This window comes from Opisthorchis viverrini, assembly GCF_000715545.1.
Source record: "Opisthorchis viverrini unplaced genomic scaffold opera_v5_13, whole genome shotgun sequence".
In the NCBI taxonomy this organism is placed as follows: domain Eukaryota; kingdom Metazoa; phylum Platyhelminthes; class Trematoda; order Opisthorchiida; family Opisthorchiidae; genus Opisthorchis; species Opisthorchis viverrini.
Window position 1 is genome coordinate 3,711,961 of NW_008751669.1, and position 23,267 is coordinate 3,735,227.

At 41.1% G+C, this 23,267-nt stretch overlaps 1 protein-coding gene across 1 annotated transcript in view; it reads left to right on the forward strand.

The window, feature by feature from the left end:
- Window positions 1-23,267, forward strand: part of T265_01276 (hypothetical protein) — a gene marked incomplete at both ends in the record, with an annotated part of 59,516 nt that overhangs the window by 3,724 nt on the left and 32,525 nt on the right. The window lies entirely within an intron of this gene.

A 23,267-nucleotide genomic window follows, 5' to 3' on the forward strand; every position in this document is an offset into this window, starting at 1 on the left:
ACTATTATATATATATATATATATATATATATATATATGATAACCAAGCACTCCATTCAGACTGTCCATTACTAAGGTCCGGTAATGGGTACACTGTTCATTGGCTCTCTCTGCTTTCCAAGTTGCGAGCTGGTCTATCATTCTTATTCATCTCAGCTGGGCGCGAGAAGAATTGAACCAGGCATGATCAGAAAAATTGGCTGTTTCAAAGACAGAGTGCTGACAACCAAGTTTCTAGGTCAACGAATCTCACTCTACTGTTGATTTCTTTCCCCTTAAATTAATCTCAGCCCTTTTTTGCCCTAAAAAACGAGGTTTGTCATGTGTAAGGTGATTATTGTAGGTGTACAGTGTAAGGTACTTCCGAGTAGGAGACTCTCTCTCTCTCTCTTGGAAATCTCATGTTTCACGAGGCTTTTATATCCATAGCCACAATAAGGTTTGGACTAACATCTTGGAAAATAGTGCTTGTGTTGGATGACCTGCTGGGGCACCAGAAGTTGGAACACTGTATAGATGCGGTCTTATACAGAGTTTCTGTAGGGGAAGTTTGCTCCAGATGCGTTAACATTCGTCTTATCGCTTGCTGAGAGCACTTTTCCGGCAGTTTCAACAGATCGTTTCTCATATACCCTCAGTAACACAAAAGTAGGCGTGAATAGCTCCCTGAATGCTTTTAAGGAGAGATGCACAAATATATTTGAAAATTCAACTTCTTTTTAAGGCAATCGGCTGTTAATTAATGTGAAATCTGTCCGTCTTTGAACGACTGTTTGTGCTATGTACTAAATGTGCACCCGCACTGGACCCATGAATCTTTTTGATTGCTCGAAATGCTTTGTACGCGAACATTAAAGAGGTGGATTGTCCAGTGGCTTAAAAAGTGCTCATTTTGCGCCAGCAACAACGAGAAAGTGTGCGCTCAATCTCTAAGAATGCAGGCATTCATGGCTTGGGTTTGAGGAGACATAATTGGCCAGCTTCATTTAAACCAGAACTTTTAATTAGTTCATAATCGCCGTCTTGTCTTGGCACCGCCGGTTGAAGCACAATATGGCCCCCATCACATGCGCTACTTATCTAGCAGCATAGAAATTCAAAAGATTCAACCGAGTACCTATTGAATACCAGGTGCATTACACCATGATATGAGATCTGTTCGTCTACTGCAGATCCCTTTTGTATTGAATTATCCAGACGCTGTTCATCGGCATCAGCACTCACATGTTTCATCTGCATATACCTGATATGGTTTAGTCTCAATTAGTCTCGGCGTTTGTACTATTTTCCTAAGATCATCTCCTTTGCTGGAACGTCTTTTTTCGAATTTGATCGTACATATTTATCATTCGTACGAATCATGTCACGGTGAATCCGGAGACTATAAAAGAATGCACAAGACTATTACCGGATACAACTCGAACGGGTTTGCATTCTTCCAGGTTTCATAAATTGCGAACCAAGTGTGACTCCTTTCCTCAGTGTCAATGGTGTATGGCTCTCCATTGGGAGTCCTCAGATGAGTGAGAACAGAACTTTAAAACCGTTTCTTCACGTCGAAAATCTGTGCACCACTTTGTGAGCTCATTTTATGATTTGAGTGCAAAGAACAGTGGATTCCCGTCAACAGGGTGCAAACCATATTCGATTTTTTTCATCAAAATTACACTCAAATTCATTCGTTGTTGATGCAGTATGTCCGCTTCCACAGAGTTTGATAAACCAGTCACCAGAAGCAGTGATTTCCCATCTAAATGTTTAATGAAATGACCAGTTGGTGAGTTTGCGACTAATTCTCTGTCAGCGGTCAAACCTGGGTATTTCGAATAAAGCCTAAGGACAGGGAACAAGTATTTTTGGAGCCAATTATAACTGTTTTTCATCCTGTCCACAAACAACACTATCCTCTTAACTTATCCGCTTGATACTCTGTGGAATAGTTGCAGTCAACCAAATGAATAATTCAGCGCCCGTCATGAAGCGCTTCACTAACATAACCAAAAACTCCCAGTAGTTTTTGGAAAGGCTATAAAAGAAAGCGGACGATGGTAAACAACGTTGGAGATGATGCGAAAGATAAGCTTGTATTCCGAGACAAAATGAAGCTTTTGTGCATAAACCCCTTGAGGATGGGTGCAGCTGATGTTGTTCGTCCTCATTCCCATGCATAATACATAGCTTTCTGTCAGTTACAACAACACAAGCGTAGGCTCAAGTTCAACGAGAATTTAGAAAAAAATATTCGGTACGCGACAGTAATTTCCGTGCAAAGAATACTGCAGAACCTTGGGGAGGAAATTCGCGAAGAACTAACCGATAGTAAATTTTGAATAAATAAATGATCAGTAGAGATTTTGCCTTGTCATTGAAGTCACTATCTATTGTGAGAAGCTGAGAAGCTCTGTGCAGCTCTTTCATCCCTACTGGGAATCGGCATCATTGCGCATCTAAAAAAACTCGGACAGTCCGAAACCGAGACCTTACGGCAGGGAATCAATACTTAACGGTTAGGAGATGGTTGGTTGATCAGCACTGTGATTAGCTCTCATTTAGGCAAGGTTTACCGTCATTCATCCTTCAGTCACTGGGGCCACATCGTGTAGTCACGATAGGACTGGCTGATGATTCCCAATCAAGCTGAAACGTCTGTGCAATGCGTCTCAGCTTTTCGGCATTAATTATCCGCACTGACAGGAAATCTCTGTTGAAAATTACTCAGAATTCTCCCACAGCTATCATTTGACTGGTCTTTTGGTCGTCATACCCCCTTTGGTGCATGCCGTTCACGCAATCTTAAATAAGCACGAAGATGGCTAAAACATGGAAAAGGGCAATCTGAACGCCCGATTAAATTTCAGGAAACGAGTCTTCTGAACGGCACCCTTTTGTTTTAAAGATTGATGTGGACCGGGCCTCTGTGCGGTGAAGATAGAAAAGCAAGTAACAGTATTAATACTGTGATAGCGCAAACGTTTCTAAATCTTCCGGCCTTCTAGATCGATTGCTTTTGTCAAATCATGGGTCTAAAGGACCGACTTATTTCCAACATATCCGCTTTTAACTAACAGGGCAACTTCTATTTAAACAGAGGTAACAAAAATGTCAACTGCTTAAGATTCAAATTATACGGAGTGTCGCCACATCTCCCTGACAGTTGTGATTTTATGTCCGTTCGTCAGTTATCCGTCGTTTATTCGAAGCTTGTTTACTTATCTTGCAAAAATAGTCCAAAGTATGCGGAGAATAGGGGGCACTTGAGCCCCAAGCAGTTACATACAGTACATACATTCGCGTTGACAACATATTTGGTAAATCTCAGTTTGTTCGCTCGTTAGGAAAACCAACGGATCATATGTACCTACTTTCCTAGAGCGCAGGAAACTGGCTGTGTCCGTCACCATTGGCGTTGTGGCGAACCCCCCACTACAAGGCTAAACTACCAAAATAAGGTTAGTCACACAAAAATAGTTGATTACCCAGTTTTCTTGGGTGGCTTTGCCTTCATATGTGACCCTAAAATTCCACTTCATTGTCACTGAATACCAGGTTTTGTCGACTACACTCCCTAACAATGCGCTCCATTTTAGGAGGTCCTATATCTTCACCATTCTCATGTGCCTAGTACCTCCGACGCTTGCCTAGGTATGCAGGCCTATCTATATTAAGGTAGAAAGTTCTGGACTCTAGTCTTCTGCGCAAATGGTGCGTGCCATTGATAATAAAACAATCTGCATTCGATTCAGCTGACATCTGTTGTCGCTACTTTAAAAACATACGCCGGACGTATCTGGAATATTAGTATTAAACAACCCTGACGTGTTTAGAATTTGAGCGTTCTGCTGAATTTTCTGGTCGCTCAAACGACGACCAATTTCTTGTCCCGTCTAGTTGTCGGAGTGAACGTTATTCTCCCTCACCTGGAAGGTTTTTGTAGGTTAGTGCATTTTGTCTCTTGTGTAACACACAGCTTCTCTAGCTGCGAAAGTTCGTTCCTTACATTTGTTGGTTGGTCCCTCTGTAGAACATTATAAACTTTTGACGGGAGACTCCAAAAAGTAGGGTCGCTTATCTTGTTATAGATTGGTCAAGTCAATACTAGTCATATTATCAGTACTCACTTACGCATATCTCGCCATCTAGTGAGTAATGAGTAGATAAGGCGGATCAGGCTGAATCGTTACCGTTACTATTATTATCGTTATCGTACATGGGTACTACTCTCTAGTTCACTTTTAACCCTTGGGTGCATAGTTATAGATGCGAAATTCCAATTTTTGTTGGTTAGAAATAAACCACTCCTAGATTCAAGTTTTGCATGAAATTTTCAGTGATTTACTAGTAAATTTGACACTCCTCGATCTCACCTTACACAGAAAATGGATGCACCTTTAGGTTAGATTATCCGAACGATTTCCTGCTACATGGGGAACTCGGGTATATGGCGATGAATGACTGTTTGAAGTGCATAGGTATCCATCAAGATTAAATGTGACCACCCTTCAAGATGCAACATAGTTAACATCTACTAAAACCACCGACGAACAGCATTTAGGCCATCATTCGCATATGAATGTTCAACTGTACATCGGTCATAATACAACAAAAGTTGAACCTTGAGAACCGGGTGTCGTATGCCAACGTGAATCGGTTGGTCTTATTCAGATACTTGCGACAGTTGAGAAGGTTCAGTGACTGCTTGACATAATTTTCGGTCAATTGGTTAATAATGAGTGCGTTTAACCGTTTCCTGAACACGACTTAGTGCAAACTGCTGGTGACATATATCGACATATATTACCGCTCACATGTTTGCCGATCTACTTTGACAGCCCACTACCGGTTTCGTATTTTTGAAACTCATGGATTCGGCGTCATGCTCCAGATTGCAACAGCCTTCCATTCTACTTAATCATCAAATTGTAAGTAACTGGCACAATACACTCAATTGCACACGTGTTACTCAACTGAATTCATCGTTTGTGACATCTGTGATATCTATGGTGCAAGTTCCCGACTACACCTAATTCATGGGCCCTAACAGGGATATGGTCTTTATAAGTAGCGTGTGACATCAAAAAATAATTCGATATCTCAAATGTCGTCCCAAGTAAAACTTTATGTGACCCTTGTGCACTACATTCATTTGTCGAATATCATAAAATGGTGCTTATACTTAATCTTCTACTAATCCCAGGTTATCATTCGAGTGAATTCAATTATGAGTTTTGCTTTATTGAGTAAAACATAGCGTATGAAACTAGAGTAGTATAACAAAGTTGTACTTACTGACTACTAGGTGTGTCCACTGAGTGTGTGTACCAATAAGCATAATAACCCGTTCACAGGAAATAGTGCTTCGTTGATGTTCCCTCTATTTCGTGACAAACCGCAAACTACTTCCCATAGCTGAATTCTCGGGCTGTGGGAAGCGAAAAGAATGAGGCCGTTACTGGAGTTTTGCGTATGTGTGCACGGGGCAGAAGACCGTTCGTACGAAATTGATGTAATGGGAACTTAAAGTGACAGCATCAGCTGTCGTTTGTCTTCAAAATGACCGAAAGCGCGAGCATAACGACCAAGAACAAAAGTGAAGCGGATGTTTCCATGTCTCTGTCCCACCGATCGATTCGTGTTAGACGGCAACAAAGATAGACAGTGCGTAGATGGCGCTCCAAAAACCAAAAGTTTCGTGTACATTGTTCTGCCTGGAACTGCTGGTGTGGGAGTATGCATTTGGTACGCAAAAATCTCCCAGTCCGCTGTGGCGATTCAACCAGCTTACGTTCTGTGTACGTGACGGCGGAGCACAGCTGTTCCGTCTATCTACGATGACCAGCACTTAGTTTTGCTTCTAATTACATTTTTTGTTCTCCCTAAATTAAGATACTAGTTTCGTAGTCAACAAATATTTACGTATCACATTGTCAACCTAGTGGCCAGTCTCAAGAATTGCTCTTTATTGAAAAAAAAGCATTTGGTCGTTTTCTCAATCTAGGAGAAAATGCCGGGTAATCAAGTGAAAAACGATCCGACGCTGATGGTTGCATTCGAGGACCTACATTCGCCTGTTTAAAAATATGTGGCCTCCGGAGAATAAATTAAGTTAGGCACGATTTTAGGTAATACTGTTTTTGCAGCTAAGCCTAGTACGGTGTTTCCAAGGAAAATTAACTCAGAACCCAGACGGGTGGAACGAGAAAATTGAAGCTGATACAGAAATCACGAGATATTTTCTGACAACTATGAAGCACGCCGAATCTAAGACTCTTTGAGACTCTTTGCCGTCAATGAAGCTCAGCAGTCATGTCTATGTTCCACTTGGTACTTTTTTTCCTTGGTTATGAACTATTTGAGTAAATCCTGATTCAAAATATCTAATGCAGCGACGTGAATCATTGACCTCTTAATCCCAAAAATAGTACTTGTGTATATTCAGCTACAAAGTATTTGAATGTGTCCGACGAAACAAAGCGGTTTATTGAAAAGCCCTCTCTAAAAATGTAGACCACTGATTCTAATTCTCTTTACCCATGGACTTAGCTTGCATGGTAATTAGTGATGATAAGATAGCACATGAGTGCAAAAAGGGTACTGGAGATTTCTACCCATTTTCTCCCGCGTTTTCTTTTAGTCCTATTCCAAACAAATCGGGTGGCAGTGTTTTATATAGCTCAAGTGTGCTGCCTGGTTGTAGGACATGAGTTTGACCTGAAGCTTGGTGAATGAACGGAACATTTCCAGATATTTAATGTTATTTTTTCTCCGGTCTCTGCCAAAACTGCGTGCAATCTCTTTCCATAGGAGGGTGTATCAGGGTAGTGACCATGAAAATTGTGAGCTGCAGAAAGCTAGTCTGTTTTGACAGTCCGTTCGTTTCACTGGGATTCAAGTCTTTGGAAGTTTGTAAGGTGTGATCTAACTCCTGAGTGATAGCAGGCTCTCTGAGTAGCACTCCATACATTCAACATGCAAGTTGTATCAATATGTTTCGAATTGAAAATAGATCATGCATCTAGCGAAAAATATTCATTTGCAAACAAATTTGGTTTCTTAAGTGACTCAGCTAGGACCCAGCTTAATCTCTTGTTTATGGTGTTTACAATCAACTGAATGTGCTTCACCAGACCGCCTCATGTTTAATTTAGCACGACATCGATTTACCGCGATATATGGAGAGACGTAATACACCACTCAAAGCATGGGCGGTTTCGCCATTACTGAGGGGTTCATCATCATAAACGGGAGATTTACCTGAGTTCCATATGAGCCCCATGCAAAGCCAGGTTGGTTTGCAAATGAGTGTGTTTCTCTAATTTCGTGCATTTGGGGATCAAGCATATCATAAGTTTGAGGGAAATTTGGGGACCACGCCTACCTGCTTAGCCTCAACGAGGGCGAAACCGGTAGTGGGCTGTCGAAGAATTTTCAGCAACAACACGAGTAGTAGATTACAACTGGATCAGTTCTTCTCACAATTTAGGCGGTTGCAATCAGCAGAATTTCGCAATATGAAGCTCAGTTGGTTGTTTTTGTAACGGTTCGCAAGACGCATCATTCTTAAAACCATCGGACGAAGAGTAGACCTACACCGTGATTTGGGGGCCAGTGGATAGTTTGGCCATCTATGGTAAACATCGACTTCATTATTTTCAGGAACGATGATTTTCGGAGCAGAAGCAATTCAATGAAACATCGGAATTACCTGTGAGGTTACCGCATCTAGATTCGATGACCCGCGTGCCAAAGCCTACGAGGCCTGCTTTGAGGAAGTTTCGGTGACGTATACCAGAGACTGATTTGGTTATTCGTATAAACAGATCTGGTTCCATTTTCGACGTTCAACATTCTGTCGATGTAAACTGATATGCACTTTTCATTGTATTATGGCTGGAAAAACGGTGTTCGTTAGCTGAACGCGAACTGAGCAAGATGAACACCACAGAGATGGCGTACAACTGAAACTTCACAAGCACTCTGATAGACCTACGCCTGAAGTAGATTAATCGATCAGCCAGGACGGACCCGATTTATACGCTGTCATTTGGGAATATTAGCCAAAAACTTTTGTTGTCACATGTCTGATGGATGGTGTGGCGGCGTGTGTACGTGGGCGCGCATATATTATGCACAACCCAGTAGGCGTCTTGGCCAGAAGTGGAATACGTTGCGATAATTTTCCAACTCCACGTGTTGGTGGAACCGTTTGTGCATGTGTGTATATGGGTCAGTACGCCAACAATTCCTCGCTTATATAGGGAGGGGTCTGTTGAGCAATGTGTACTCATTCATCTACAGTGGGCTTTATTCCGACAGCTCGGCTAATTAGATTGCCTTAACCAGGACACTATTCATCATCATTGGCGTAAACTACTCCCCGGGGGAGAAAAAGTGGGTTAGTGTGAGGAGTGTGGTCAACTGCTCAATGGGTGTGGCTTCAAAAATGCACATTTTTGTTCCGCAAGCATACAAAGCTATATACGCTTGAAACATTTTATTCTACCACTTATGCTACCACCAAGTTATTACCTATATGGAGCAGTGGGTTCGCAAAAGACCGCAAGGCATTGGGTCACGATATGTGTGAAGTGTCAGTGGAACTTGAATGTATATGCTTGAATCCACCGGCAGGGCACCGTTCGTTCGAAAATCATCCCAGGTTGCATTTGTAGTGTCTGAGAATATACCGGAAAGTTCAAATTATTAGTTCGAGATCAATACTCAACAGAATATGAAATCACTTATACAGAAACGAATGCGGAACATGGTCTGTCGTGAATACTTGCCAGATGCATTTACCTGAGTGCTGTATACCTCAAAAAGTAGGCAGAGGGCCAACGAAAATCTACATGGATTTCCCACTAACTGTACCGTAATTCCTCAGTCGGTGAATAGATAGTGTCACTTTCAGCATCATATCCATATAGCTACATGTGGGCAAATGAGCAGATAAAAACACCTCGTTGAGTACTATCCGACATATAGGATATCAACGCATTCTCATCACGATCGACACATCGAAAAGCCCGAAAACCATGAAGACACTAAATCGGATAAAGATTCTTGAATCAAATCCTGATGGTCTCACGCTTAGTGGAGAATGAGCTAAAATGGAATATTTGAATAGAATTGATACACTACGACTGGTTTTGCCCTTCTTCAGGCTCATCAGGTAGGCGCATTCCCCGAATTTCCGTCAACCTCATGTTCTGCTTGAACCCCATTGGACAGATTTTGACAAATGCACTCATCTGCTCATCGATTTGGATTTGATGGGAGACTCACCTGAAACTCAGTTTGATCTCTCCTTTATGGTGTTATTAAGTTTAAGAACATAAGGATGACAGAAACCAGGAAACTGCGCCCAAATAATGAGCCCCAAGAAGAGAAAAAAGGTCATGGGCTGTAGTGGAATTTTTAATAACATTATGGCTAGTGTACTACGTTTATAGATTTGCCTCGACACATCAAATATCGTAGTGACTGAAACATGAGCGAATTTAGTTGCTTACAAACATCATAAACAAGAGATTCAGCTGGATTCCAGGTGGGTGCCACGCCAAAAGAAATCGGCATGCAAATGAGCGTATTTATCGGAATAAATGAAAATTTTGTCAGACAGTTCAAGTGTTTGATGACCGGTCACAAGATTTTGATGATAAGAAATTTGAATGGAAAAGTTGAGTATACATGAACAGACTTGTTGGCAGAGTGAGAAACGTATTGAATAAACGGCATGCTAGCCCACAAATAAAGATGAGTCACAAGGATAACGAGTTCCATTTTTCATTTTAACTAACCTCTGTGAGACAAACAGTTGCGCACAAAATGAGACTTTTCATTCTATTATGCAATACTGCATACATCTGGCCTGCATTAAAATTTTCCTGTCTGCTGACTTTGCGCATGTATTTTACGCTGAGTTCCACACCCAGATGAACTTTTTGACTTCACCAGTGGTTCATATCAGTACTCGGGACCAGTCAGATAATTAATAACATCTTATGGAATTTGTCCGCCAACACTTGCTTAAAAGCAATGTTTACAACTAGTGATTTCTGGAGCCCACTGGAAGGAATTCAGACTTTCCGCACTCGATCTACTGTTGGCCGACATATTTCTAGGGGCTAGAAGATTTCGTGTTTAAATGAAGGCTCCAGCACACATAAGAGAGTGAAATCAATCCTAGTAGGGGGTATGTAAACAAGAACGTGCAAATAACACGTCTATTACTTAGATGAACGACGTCAATTCCCCATCAAGCACTGTTTTAGCAAATTGGAACCAGATTCCAAACAGCCATACTGGTAGTTTTGGCCTGGAGATATCTGGGACCGAAACAAAAAACATAGAGTGAAAGCATAAATTCCTCCCGGCTTTGTGCATGTCCATATATAATTTATGACTTACAAACTACATAACATGTATCAGAAAAAAGTGAATAATTAAACTGTCATTTGTGTCACCTGAACCGTTTGTCCAAAAGTCCTCTCAAAATCAAGTGCTTCAAAAACAGTTTTACTGCCAAGAAATCTTAATGCTTTTGATAACCTGGTGAATTTCTAGGTTGTATTTAGCTAAAATCTTTCAGAAACTGCTACTTGTATCCTCTATGCTGCAAGAATCCAGAAGTTGCCATGCAATTGCTCTCCCCTGTTGATATGCTTCCATATAATAAACGGTTCGAGAGAGGAGACAGTTCTCGGAAATGACTTTGCATTAATTCGCATCAGAGCTGGCTATCTTCTACAGAAAAATTTATCTAAGAAACGCTTTGATGGCATCAAATTTTGCGGGTCACTTTTCAAAGAAATCAGTTGTGTGTGCTTTCGAAATCTAAAATGCACAGAGCTGAAACATTTTAGCATCACTTTATCTCCACGAACTGCCAAGAGCAAACAGGTAAACAGTAGCGAGTAGGCTCGATTTGCCAGCTTGACCTTGTTTCGCTCGCCAGGTGAAGTGAAGTGGATGGATTCTACACATACGAAACAGTCTGAGACATCTAACGACCTGTGGGTCCTTCGTTCGTGAGAGAACACAGGTCGTGTCATTCGTTGAATCAGTGCCCTGACATTTAAGTTGATCGCTTCTCCACGCCACTCTGCCCGTCCCACACTAAAAGACTGAGGTGAATTCGGACACTGCGATGGAAAAGTTGCGCAGTCGTGCTTTCTAAGTAACTACTAACGCCTAGTTTAAGGATTAGTAAAACAGTACTCAGCTGGTCCGTGAAATCACAGGAAAACGACCGGTGGCTCTTCTGATGTTGAATAGCTCAATATTATTGGAATACTGGTAGCACCTAAGCTCGGTTATCGTTGGTATATTTAATGTTATAGCCGTTGGAAAAGAGAATTATTGACGCTGCCTCGTGTGCCTTCCTTTTGGGTCAGCCTTTCCTTCTTCAGAGGAAAGCCCACATGAGTGCATCTCATTGTTGTTTTTGGGAGTAAGAAATAATGTACTGATTTATTAATCAGTGGATCTTTAGCGTTTATCAGTGTTATATATCAGAAGTGCACTAAGGTTCAGTCCATGTTTTTCTCTCACTGATCTTGAACCCATAGCACGCTACCAGCCGAAATCAATTTTTACCCTAGGCTTAAGAGCCTACCTACTTCTTTTAGGACCAGCATACAGAAAACGTTCACACTAACCTCCAGCCGATGTTGTCTGTCTAAGTTTATAATAGTACACTGCTTTACATCGTGCGATGGATAATTCAAAATCCATATATTATCAAGTGGCGTATTTTGCGATAGCATTTGGAAGGCCAAAAGTCATCTGCTCCATCGAAAAGCCCACAATGTGTAACACCTAATAAAGTCACGACTGGAGTGCTGTAGGTAACGCAAAATAATACAAAATGATACAAAATGATAGAACTCTATAGGCCACTGCTTTTGAAAAAACGATGGTTATTTGGTAGTTGTCTGTACTCAGCCTCCTGAGCTTCGCATTGAGGTCACTGAACCTGGCAAACACAAAGGCCAGTATGCACAGAGTAAAGAAACATTCAGCATGACTTGGCATGAAAAGACAGCTGCTGTTATCATGTATGATTTATCACAAGAGCCCCACTTAGTTTAAGCAAAAATACGCGAGTACTAAACGGTATTCTTTTAGAATATATAAATCATTTTGGATATTTGCTTAATGGTAACTTTTTCCTTCATGGCAGACTACCACAGGCAAAATAGGTGGTAGAATTTTTGACAGATCGTTGGATGTAGTCTAATCGCACCTTTTCTTTTCGTGTATGAAGGCATGTTCTGTAACACGGGGTACAGAAACAGGTCGAATAACGATATGTGATCATCAACATCCTCCGAAAATAATATTTATGATTAACGCTTATGGACAGGACGATTTTGGACATTTTTTTGAAAAGAAACAAAACAAATTCATCACGTTTTACCAAGCAGTCTCAATTCTATAAGCTCATGAGTGGTGATGTGGGCGCATGTCTCGTTACTGTTGAATTGAGCAACAAAGCATAGATGCTTTGAGAACACACTTTAGATCAATTTAGAATCACAGAAACCAGAGGAAAACGAGTTTTGGTTACTTAATAATCAACATTTTTAACAGAAGCAGTCTTTTTAAGTGTACCGTCCAAAGCAACCTCAATAGAAAATCATGTATCCGAAATTGCTTTCAAGCTCCAAAAGGATGTTGATTCCTCTATAGAAAGGAATTCCTTGAGAAAATACGGTTCTGCTTGATCAGATATGCCGATATTCGCGTAACACGAAACACAGTACACACTTCTTTCTCACAAACGATTGCACGCCCAACATAACATAGCTGTGTGTGAGAGAATAAGCGTGAAACTAAATTCAATTAATTCACTTGTCTTCCGGCGCGGTTTGCTCGAATAACCACTTGCCTCTAGTAGAGTAGATGAGCTCTCTTAGTCTAATTGAATTTTTGATCATTTGACAATGTTGAGCCGCGCACAGGCACACAAACACGTGCACGTACTAAAAGAAGAGCAGCCACGTCGATTCGGACTGATAAAGATGTTCACTATGACGCTTTGTGTGAGGGGACCGTACACACAAAGACAGGCACAAACTCTAATCTCTTATCATAGCATGTTATGTTTCCGTAGATGAAGTGGAGAGAGGGAGGGAGGCGGATGAAAAGTTCTCTACACAGCTGGCTTCGTTGCTTCTGTCTGCATTCATCAAACATTGGACACCTGTTCCTTCGAATTCATATTCCCAACGCAGACCCTGGTATGTGAGTGTGTGGCTACAGTAACACGTGTACAAAACAAGACAAGGTTGTTTCCCGAGATGTCTCAGTGGAGTAGCGGTCGACGAATATGAATAATTTGTGAGTCTGGGCTCATACATATTTGAAGGTACAACAAGTGGATGAGACTCAGTATTTTTTCCCAATGCATCCAGGAGAATTGGGATAAGTTTGAATTTGGAATGAGAGATAAGAACTTGGTTAGCCTTGAATAATAACCTGTGAAGACATCTCAGATTCAATGAAAAAGCGCTGAGACGATGTTTGAACCCACATTCTTTTGCTTACCTGACGGGTGTTCTACCGGCTGAGTTACTGCTGACGTTTACAATACATTTGATGACTAATTCACTGATCATAAAGGTGTTTTGGTTTCATTCACAATGTACTGGTTTGCTATAGTATAGTAATAATATGCCCTGTTACTTATACGTCTATAGATTAAACGTAATAAGACGGGTTGGATGTACTTGTCTCATTACTTGTCCCATTAGTGACCCGTATTATTTTAGTAAACTTCCAAAAGTCGGCTTGGAATCGGTCCTTTTTTCAACAGAAAATTACTTGTTTATTCCAGGTACAAAGTGAACTTTTGTTCGAACAGTTTAGCATCTAGAACACGTGTTAAACACCACATATGATACACATCAAGTATACAGACATCCTAAAGTTCTACTAGTTGTAGAGCTATATGGGTTAGATAGTGAATGTTTTCCTACTAATTAATCCAATATTGGATACACCTGCAGAGTCAGTTAACCAGTTAACCACCAGATCCTTGAACCCCTTGCCTCCAAAATGACAAAATGCGGAGATTCGTCCGGTTATGCTACTGTCAAAACGATGCTTCCGTGAAAGTCAGTTTTGTATTATCGGTCAAGCAGTATAGTCTAAAAGCAATTAAATTGTTTAATTATTGGTTGATCTACATCACTGTAGTTACAGGTTGCTGGTTGAATTTACGTCGATAGAAATAATTTGCCACTTAACTGTTCATAGTATACTGTTTAATGAACCAAGTGTATTAGTTAGCTACCGAGAAGGCTGACTCATTCCAAGCCCCTCAGTGATAGAATAAAAATTGATATCTGTCAGTCCCACCAGTGGGCCGCCTATATGATTTCCACACTGGCACGCGCATTGATATCGTACACATACCAAAAGAGCACTATTGTAAAAAGCTGGGAATTAGAAGCGAACTTGACAGATCTTCAAATGAATGTCACTAAACTAAAGGAGACACTTCGGGACAGACGCAAACCGCCAACATCTGCCCCATCAGATACCCTTCTCTGTTCACTCCGAATTTATGACGTACATCGTCAGGCGTCCTCATTCTCGTTCATACTATACATTTTATTAATTCAGCATGCTTAGCTTCTGTTTTTTTAGTAATTTTTCGGTCAATATTCTGGTTGTATATCACGGCAGAGAGGCTTATTTAGTTTTATTAATTTTTGACTTCGGTGCTCCATTAGTTGATCCAACAAACAGCTTGAAGAAACTGAACTGTGCACAATAGAAGTCAGTTTAACACGCAAGTGATTTATTTGCAGTTAGCACAAAGGTGATTAAATAATATAAAGTAATGCTTAAATCAGAAGAATGGCCGAATAGTATCCGGTCTCTACGTCTATTTGATGATTGCCAAGTTAGCCAGGACTTGCACTGTGCACTGTTCATATTTCGACCAAACTTCTAATACCGTAGGAAAGAAACAAACTAAATGGCGACTCAATACAATATAGCACGAAAGGTATTTATCTGTGTACTTTCCTGTCGCTAATCCAAAACTACTTATACTTGCTGTACTAACATATTTCCCATTGTAAAGGTGATGATTTATCAATGGGACATGGAAGGACTAATCTCGCGTTACGGTTTCTTGAAAAACAGATTACATAAACCAGGCAGGATGCAACACTACTTCTTCTTGGTCAAACTAAGTAATAGTCTTGACGGACCCCTTTGTGTACAAGACCTAACACCCAGTGTTCGGCGCACCAAATGCACTCCGTATTTTCCTAAAGCTCAGTCGGCTGTGTGTGGCCAATGCGAACCGTGTGGAAGACTAGTCTTTCGTTGCACTGGGTGTTTAATTTCGACAAGCGTATTCAAGATTACCTGTCTATTGGTCCCCTGCTTTGATGGAATTCAAATCATCTCATGCAGTTAAATTTACATTGCATTGTTCAAAAGTCCGTCAGTCGGACGCGTGCGTTTCCTGAAATTTCGTTATTTCGTCACATCTGTGAGAAATATTCTTAGTTTGCACCGTACTGGTTTGGACGCAGTGATGTATGTTCATCAGGTTCAGAGTAAAATACATAATGAACCAATGTTGCTTGCGTTTCTTCAGTCTTTATTTCCGTTCCTTGGTTCTATCTTCTGTAGATTGTCTCTAGAAGTGAAACTCTAGTCCATTGGTTAGATTCAGTGAAGCTCGCATTCTTCCGTCAATGAAACATTTTGTGCGTGGAGTTTCTATGTAGCAATTTTGGCATTCTCTGGTACACGACCATGGGATGCGAATGAACTACAGTCTCTAGCGAATATACACTCATTTGCAAACTAATTTGTTTTTTCGTGCGACTCATCTGGAACCCAGCTGAATCTCTCGTTTGTGATGTTTTCAGGCAGATGAATGTGCTGCACCAGGCCGCCTCATGTTTCAGTCTCCTGAAAACACCTCAAACGAGCGATTCAGCTGGGTTCCAGATGAGTCGCACGAAAAAACAAATTAGTTTGCAAATGAGTGTATATTCGCTAGAGACTGTAGTTCATTCGCATCCCATGGTCGTGTACCAGAGAATGCCAAAATTGCTACATAGAAACTCCACGCACAAAATGTTTCATTGACGGAAGAATGCGAGCTTCACTGAATCTAACCAATGGCAAACCCTTGTTGGCACACTCGGAGCTGTCGGTTCCTGCTACGAAATATCTCATTCTTCTCATCTTAATCAAAATCACAACGCTATAATATAGTGAAATTTCCACATAACCTTCCTTTAATTTCATACACCCCCATCATCTATGTTTCCTATTCAAGTTGGTATCCGTTCATGTAGGTACATCAAGCAGTAGTCTGAACTGCACTGTTAAGCATTCTAACGAAGATGGACTTCCTTTGAAGGGCTTCGTTAATTCTTTCGAGAGATTTAATAACTTAATCGGATTTCGTCTTTAGGAATGCATGGCAATTTTTGCCCACTTGCCGGCTTAACAGCTATTTTGCTCCTAGCCTTCCGTGGTGTAAACTTCCTGCAAGTAATCCCTCTTAATCCTCAATCGCATATGTCTGAAATTGAAGTTTTGAAGCTATAATATTTATCAGTCAAGGAGGACACTTTTTCAGCCGAGAAGCGGTGGTGGTGTTGAGGCGCTTAATTCTCGTACGTCTACACACGCGCCAAAATATGGCAGCAAACAGCGACCCTACACTGCTCAATTATCGAACCAGTGAAGAGAATATTTGGACGGCTTGGCTGAAAAAATCCGCTCCGTTCGTTCCCTTGAGGATATAGCTATTGCTCTACCTTTTCTCATTAGTGCACTACAAACACACACATGAAATTCACACAACACTCTTGGAGGAAAACAAGTTGTCGTTGATTAGGTGCTTCATAAGCCGAAGATGCTTTCCCATAAATTTTTCACAACCAGTCTTCATCTCTGCGCGCTTTTTTGGTCACAGGCGAACATAAGCACACAAATACGCACAAGCTTTTCTGTGTTCCCACCTAGAATCCATCAAACAAAGTTATAATTATGTTTTGAACGAAGGCATATAATTAAGCCATCTACATCTGACGTCTTTTTAGGCTGTGAATGCCAGTGCAAATAAGTAGTGTAGGTGCAATTTCCGCACAATAAATTTTGAAAGGTTTTTGCTTAGATATTTTTATTATTATATCACAAACTGAACGCAGTTATCTAGTTGTATCTGAATTGTGGATAGTAATGTGGATGGTAACCCGAACTTTGATAATGAAACTAAGTAAACTGAGGGATTTTTCATCAGTCTGACAGTCATTTATCTGCTGGAATCAGGAAGGAACCAGGTTAAAGTCACCTACACTGTTATTTAGAAATATTTAGCACGATCTTCAAAAGCTTCAGGCAGATGTAGTTCCCGGTCCCCATGTTTCTCAAGGGGTCCTCCAACTGAACGTTTGCCCAGCTCTCGATTAATCTCTTTACGTAAACGTAATAACGCCTGAAGAGTCGAAAAGCGCCTGACAGTCAAGCGCTTGGGGATCCAACCACATACTTTTGAGTGACGTTGGGCAAATTTTCAAGCATTTGGCTTTAGTAATTTCCAAGTTCGATGTGGTGATAAATAATTAGGTATAATTCTCGACCTCGTCCCTTGGTTCCCATATTCGACAACGAAACAAACGACGAAACAAAACGGCCCTGAGCCACAAATGAGATGAAATTAAAGGTAACAAATTACTTCCCCTGATACAACACAATTTATACGGTCACCAAAAACTCCTCGATAGCTCATTACCGGTCTTTCCATTCATTGCACTCACTGGATAAGTCAAATCATCGAGTTTCCCGTAAATTTGCTTCGAAATATAATACCCGGTGGTAGGTAATTAGAGCCAGTCAGTCATCTGATAAGTGGCATGATGTCATCTGCATCTTAACTGAATAACTTCCCAGTCCTCGGAGGAAGGAGAGTTAGGGGAACTTGGCCACCTAATGATCAGTTGCAAACCTGTAGTGGCTTATGTATCAAGAAGAAGATAGTGCGCTTACTTACCTAATCGAGCGGGTGAGCATTTGGTTAGATTGACAACCAGACTAAGCCCCTGAGTTGCAAAACGAAATTCAGATTGTTTGGTATGTAGACAAAGTCGATGTGGAGCAGAACAGCCGATTAGCAGACCAAAGGCTTCGAATTTAAGGAAATTGTGAAGGAGCGTTAAAATCCACGTGTACTCATCCGCATTTGTCTATTTACCTTAAAAATACCAAGCCAAGACCACCTACGACATGAACTTGCATTTCTTATTTCAAGCTAGAATCACACATCAGTCTCCGTCGAGTTTTAGGATTGATTCTAGAAATCCGATGAAACCTAATTTGGCGCAGCGCAGTCATTCCAAATATCAACTGATCAATATCTGGTTCACCCCGTTTGGAGCACATTAGGTCACTTTCTCTTCTCCCGCCTAATTAATATTGAGATTTACTTAGGAAACAGTTTCACTATTCGGATGATGGAAGAGATACCTTGAATCATTTCGTGACCAATCAGCATAGAAAGTAGGAGCTGCAAAAATAGGAGCATACCAATCATGGCTTTCAAACGTCTGCGATGAATTTTGATCAAATAAATAAATCGGCATCTCTTGCAAAGGAAAGACGATCCTAAATGTCGCTTTATGGCATTGAAGTGAAATGAATACGTCCCTTGATTACGAAAGAACAGTTTACCGAGGGAGTACTATTGGTTGTCTCGTATTATTTGTTATTATTTGTTGTTATTAATATTCATTAGTATTATTAGTTGTCGTCTTCGTCGAGTGCTTCTCAGAAAACCTCATGGTTTAATTTCCAAGAGTGTTCAACTTTGAGGGGATCAATTTGTCCCATTTTATTAGTGTTCTGTTTCGAGATGTATCCCCTTGAAGCAAGTGCTTCTGTTGTCAAACCAATTATCCCAGCTAAATATGGGATGATAGGAAGCCAGAACATATAGCCGAATATGAATCTAGGGAATGTGTTAGGAAGATAACAAACTACTGAGTATAGGCTGATTTGATTACGTTCGATCGTGAAAATTATGCTTGAAAAAATACAAAGGAGGCTTCCATCGCTTATCCCAAGTATCGGTGTATTCGCTATGCGAATTGACAGTCGGAGTAATCAGGAGGCACGAGATTTTTGTCTTAGTATTGCTCTTTGTGAAAGCCATATTGCTGAACCTTTTGTGAACCTGGGACTCGGACTAAGGAACGTGTGCAGCTTGGGAAGACCACAAAACAGGGTAGCCCGTTTATCAATCTCTTCGAACAGCCACCAAGATCAACAGTTGGCATACGGGTATAGTTTGTCTGGTACACAGTCAAGCGAAAATATTACACGGAACACTTAGCAACAAGGTTACCGCTACATATACACAACCAACAGAGTAGTCGCTTTGACTTTCAAATGCGAAAGTCAAATTTTTTGTATATTCATCGGGGCTAGTCATCCGGCACGGTTCTGGTAATCTGGTCTTTGTGGATATCGTCTATCTGTGTAACTAGAGAACAATATTGAAATAAGCTGAAACTTCTACAACGACCAATAAATCAAAGCAAAATCACATTAGAACAGATATTAGTGACAAAAAGTGTTAGCATGTTTCGTTTGGTGTTTTGATTTACTTTTTAGATGAGATCTCTCTGCTTTCATTCTTCACTGCAATAAATTTTTCATCTGTTTCACACATTCAGCAGCAAGTATTTTGATAAGTCCGGCCTAATTTAGCAATCTCCTCTTATTCTGGTCTTTTGAAAATAACCGGACGCGAACAGCAGTGGAACGGAATGTGGGTAGGCCACCTAAGGCTGATTATACTTCCGCCACCAACGGGATCTCCGGCAACATCAATAAACACAGTCGTGCATGTCCGACCTTATTTTACGATTCCGGCTGTTGGCTTGACAGTTGCCTGTTGGTCACATCTACTTTAATATGATTAGACAGGTCTCTCGAGAACCCGGGCCTTCGGATGAAGCACACTGGGCTACTGACCACCTTTCAGTCTAAAATCCCCATGCCTGTAGCATTTGTTTTCTTGTGCATTCGTTTGTCGCCGTCTGGAGTAGAAAGCAAAAATAAAATAAACAGAATATATGTTATGTCCAAGAGATTGGCAAATACTTGAGTTTATGTGTCCTGCTCTTGGCTGAGGAGTTGCAACAGAACATGTTGAAAAAAGGAATGAAACTCTTCACTGAACAGTACTCTGTGGAGAAGTTGAGATGTTTCCAAGTGAAGGGTATGTCTTCTTTTGATTGTTTTTCATGTAAGTCCAAATACCCGCTAGATATCATTACATTAGCTGGAAGGGCCTCTAAGACAAAGGAAATAAGTTTAGTGAATTTTAACTCATCAGAAAGAAATTTCCTTCATAAAATCATCAAACCTTTAGATATCTTGACATTTATACATTCAAGATCTCCAGTAATAGTATTACTTTAGGAAAGAGAACGTTCGCATGTTTCAGTGGCGCCCTCAAGATTGTTCCTTGTCCTTCCAGAAAAGATATGCCCAGGATAGTTCAGATTTTAGGGCAGGTTTCACTCACCATACGCACACTGCCTGAAGCTTTCTGTGTCGGACAATTTTGTAAACGCACACCCACGCAAAAGTTGTAAACGGGTGTTTGATACATCAGTGGATGTAAAATAGAAATACTCCGTATCACTTTTGGAATTCGGCGTCTCTCTTGGAGATGTGGCTGTAAAATGTGCAAAGGAACAGATGTAAATCTCCGTAATTAAGGTTTTGAATTCATGACCAGCTCATTATCTGTTCAGCTCAGTTTGATATCCGCAGTTCTTAAAGAAATCTGTGCACTAGATCTGTGGGAGATTAAAAGCGTTCCTCGGTGAGAGTTCATCGGTTATAGGGTCTGTGCAGTACTGTGAACCTGCAAACGATAAAAATCGAAAACTTCTTTACTCAGATTTCTCAAATGGTGCGTAATAAATTATTAGTGTCAGTAATTTTCAACTTTCCCACTAAAACTGATTATTCTAAACATGCCTTAGTGTGAATCGAGGACCAATCGAAGTGACAAGTCCACTCCACGAGTGTGTAAGATGCTTTGCAAACGATAAAGTGTATAACTGAAAATAAAAACCAGCACAAATATCGACACAGCTAGTGGTGTGGGGTCAAAATGTGAAACACCTAACAGAGGGTTCATGTGTCCGATCCTTCTACATCTTCTAAATTCCGGCCAAAAACTGGGGATAATTTACTAATTTACAAGTTTGACGTGCGTTGCCAATTTAGTTAAGTCGTACATCGATGGATTGCTGAAAATCTTGAAAAAAAAACAGGATGAAAGACTGAACTTTCCTAAAGCCATGTACACTACAAGCTGGTGAATGTCATGCATAGAAGAAAATCTGAAGTATGAACGACCACCTTATTGTTATTATTTTCGGGACGGTCACGAAAATAACCTTTAAGAGTAGTGGGGATTGTATGGATATGCGAAGAAATTCAGTTTTTTACGTGTTGGATGTGCTAGTATATTTCTAGTACTTTGCCATAAAGAGTTCATTAGGCGCTATCTAGAGTGAAAAACCGAGTTCTGGATCTGGTTTTAATCTTCACGTATATCATTGTATGATGCCGTAGTTTTGGATGATTCAGGGATTTATAGAATTCTTGCTTACGTCCCTCGATTCAGTAGTTTCTATCTTGCCCTTGCGCAACTACTCTGCTTCTTCTCATTCCGAACTTATCCGAAGACTGTGCTTACGGTTGTCCACGATTGCTTGGCGCTCGCCAACAGCGACTAGTTCAGGCTGAATGAGATTTCGAATGTTCGCATCCATATCACTCTCGTTTGAATGGTCATCCTCCGGTGTCGGCGTAATTAGTCTCGTTAGTGCATCAAAGGTCTAAAGCAATGCACTCGAGTTTCGCTCTTGCTGGAGCACATCCTATGGGCATATCGGGGTCTGAACTCAGGACATCCGACTTGCGAGACTAGTGTGTTTCCACTGCCCTACCAGCACACGTTGGATGCATCGGAAATTGCATGTCAGAACAGGCGAGCTTGTTTACACTTGATTAATTTGGTTTACCTGATGTCCGCATTGGCGACTCCGTAACTGTCTTGGTTGTATCGATTGAGTGACCCATCTGTCAGGACTTCTCAGTCAGGTGACGCTACAGACGCTTGAAATCTGCCGGGCACCAGTCAAGCGTGAACACGTTCTCCCGTTCAGACGTGAAATTCATATGCATACATCCAGCGTTGATCGAGTAATGGTAACAAGCTCGCATGTCAGATGTCCGGAGTTCAAACGCCAGCGTGGTCCAGTGCGCTGCTGTGCCCTACCAGCACACGTTGGATGCATCGGAAATTGCATGTCAGAACAGGCGAGCTTGTTTACACTTGATTAATTTGGTTTACCTGATGTCCGCATTGGCGACTCCGTAACTGTCTTGGTTGTATCGATTGAGTGACCCATCTGTCAGGACTTCTCAGTCAGGTGACGCTACAGACGCTTGAAATCTGCCGGGCACCAGTCAAGCGTGAACACGTTCTCCCGTTCAGACGTGAAATTCATATGCATACATCCAGCGTTGATCGAGTAATGGTAACAAGCTCGCATGTCAGATGTCCGGAGTTCAAACGCCAGCGTGGTCCACGCTGTGCGCTGCTGATGGTTTCTGATAAGACCGAAAAGCGAGTCCAATGTTCCTTCCTCCCTTCGATGTGGATTCATCAGAATGATTGTGTCAGGACAGGAGGAAGACTGTTCAGGCGAGAGTGATGTGAGTATGAATTCATTGGTGGCCATCGTAAAGCACACTTCATTAAGTTTGCATTTCACGGACAATTTGTTGTTGTATGGACGCTAACCTGTTGTCCACATTGTAGTTTTGGTATATCCAGCATGGATACCATTGAAATACCACCAACTGTCTCTGAAACTGAACACTGAGTCTAAGGGAATATATTGCTTCGTGGAACCATAGCGTCCGAATTCAAGCATCTGTATTGAAACTACTTCCAGCAGTCATTGCTGGAGTGTGTGGAGTCCGTTTGGATCTTTCTGTCACCTAGTGGCTATTGGTTAAACTAGAAAACCGATAACTATCACATTTGGCTTAATAAAACCGGTTTAAAAATACAGCTGCGGTTGTTGAATAATCAGAAATATATAGCCGCACATATGTCGTTTTATCTCAGGCCATCTTGGTGCTTTTATTAAATGTCTCAGTAGGTCTTCTCAGGTTACTGAACAAGAGAATTA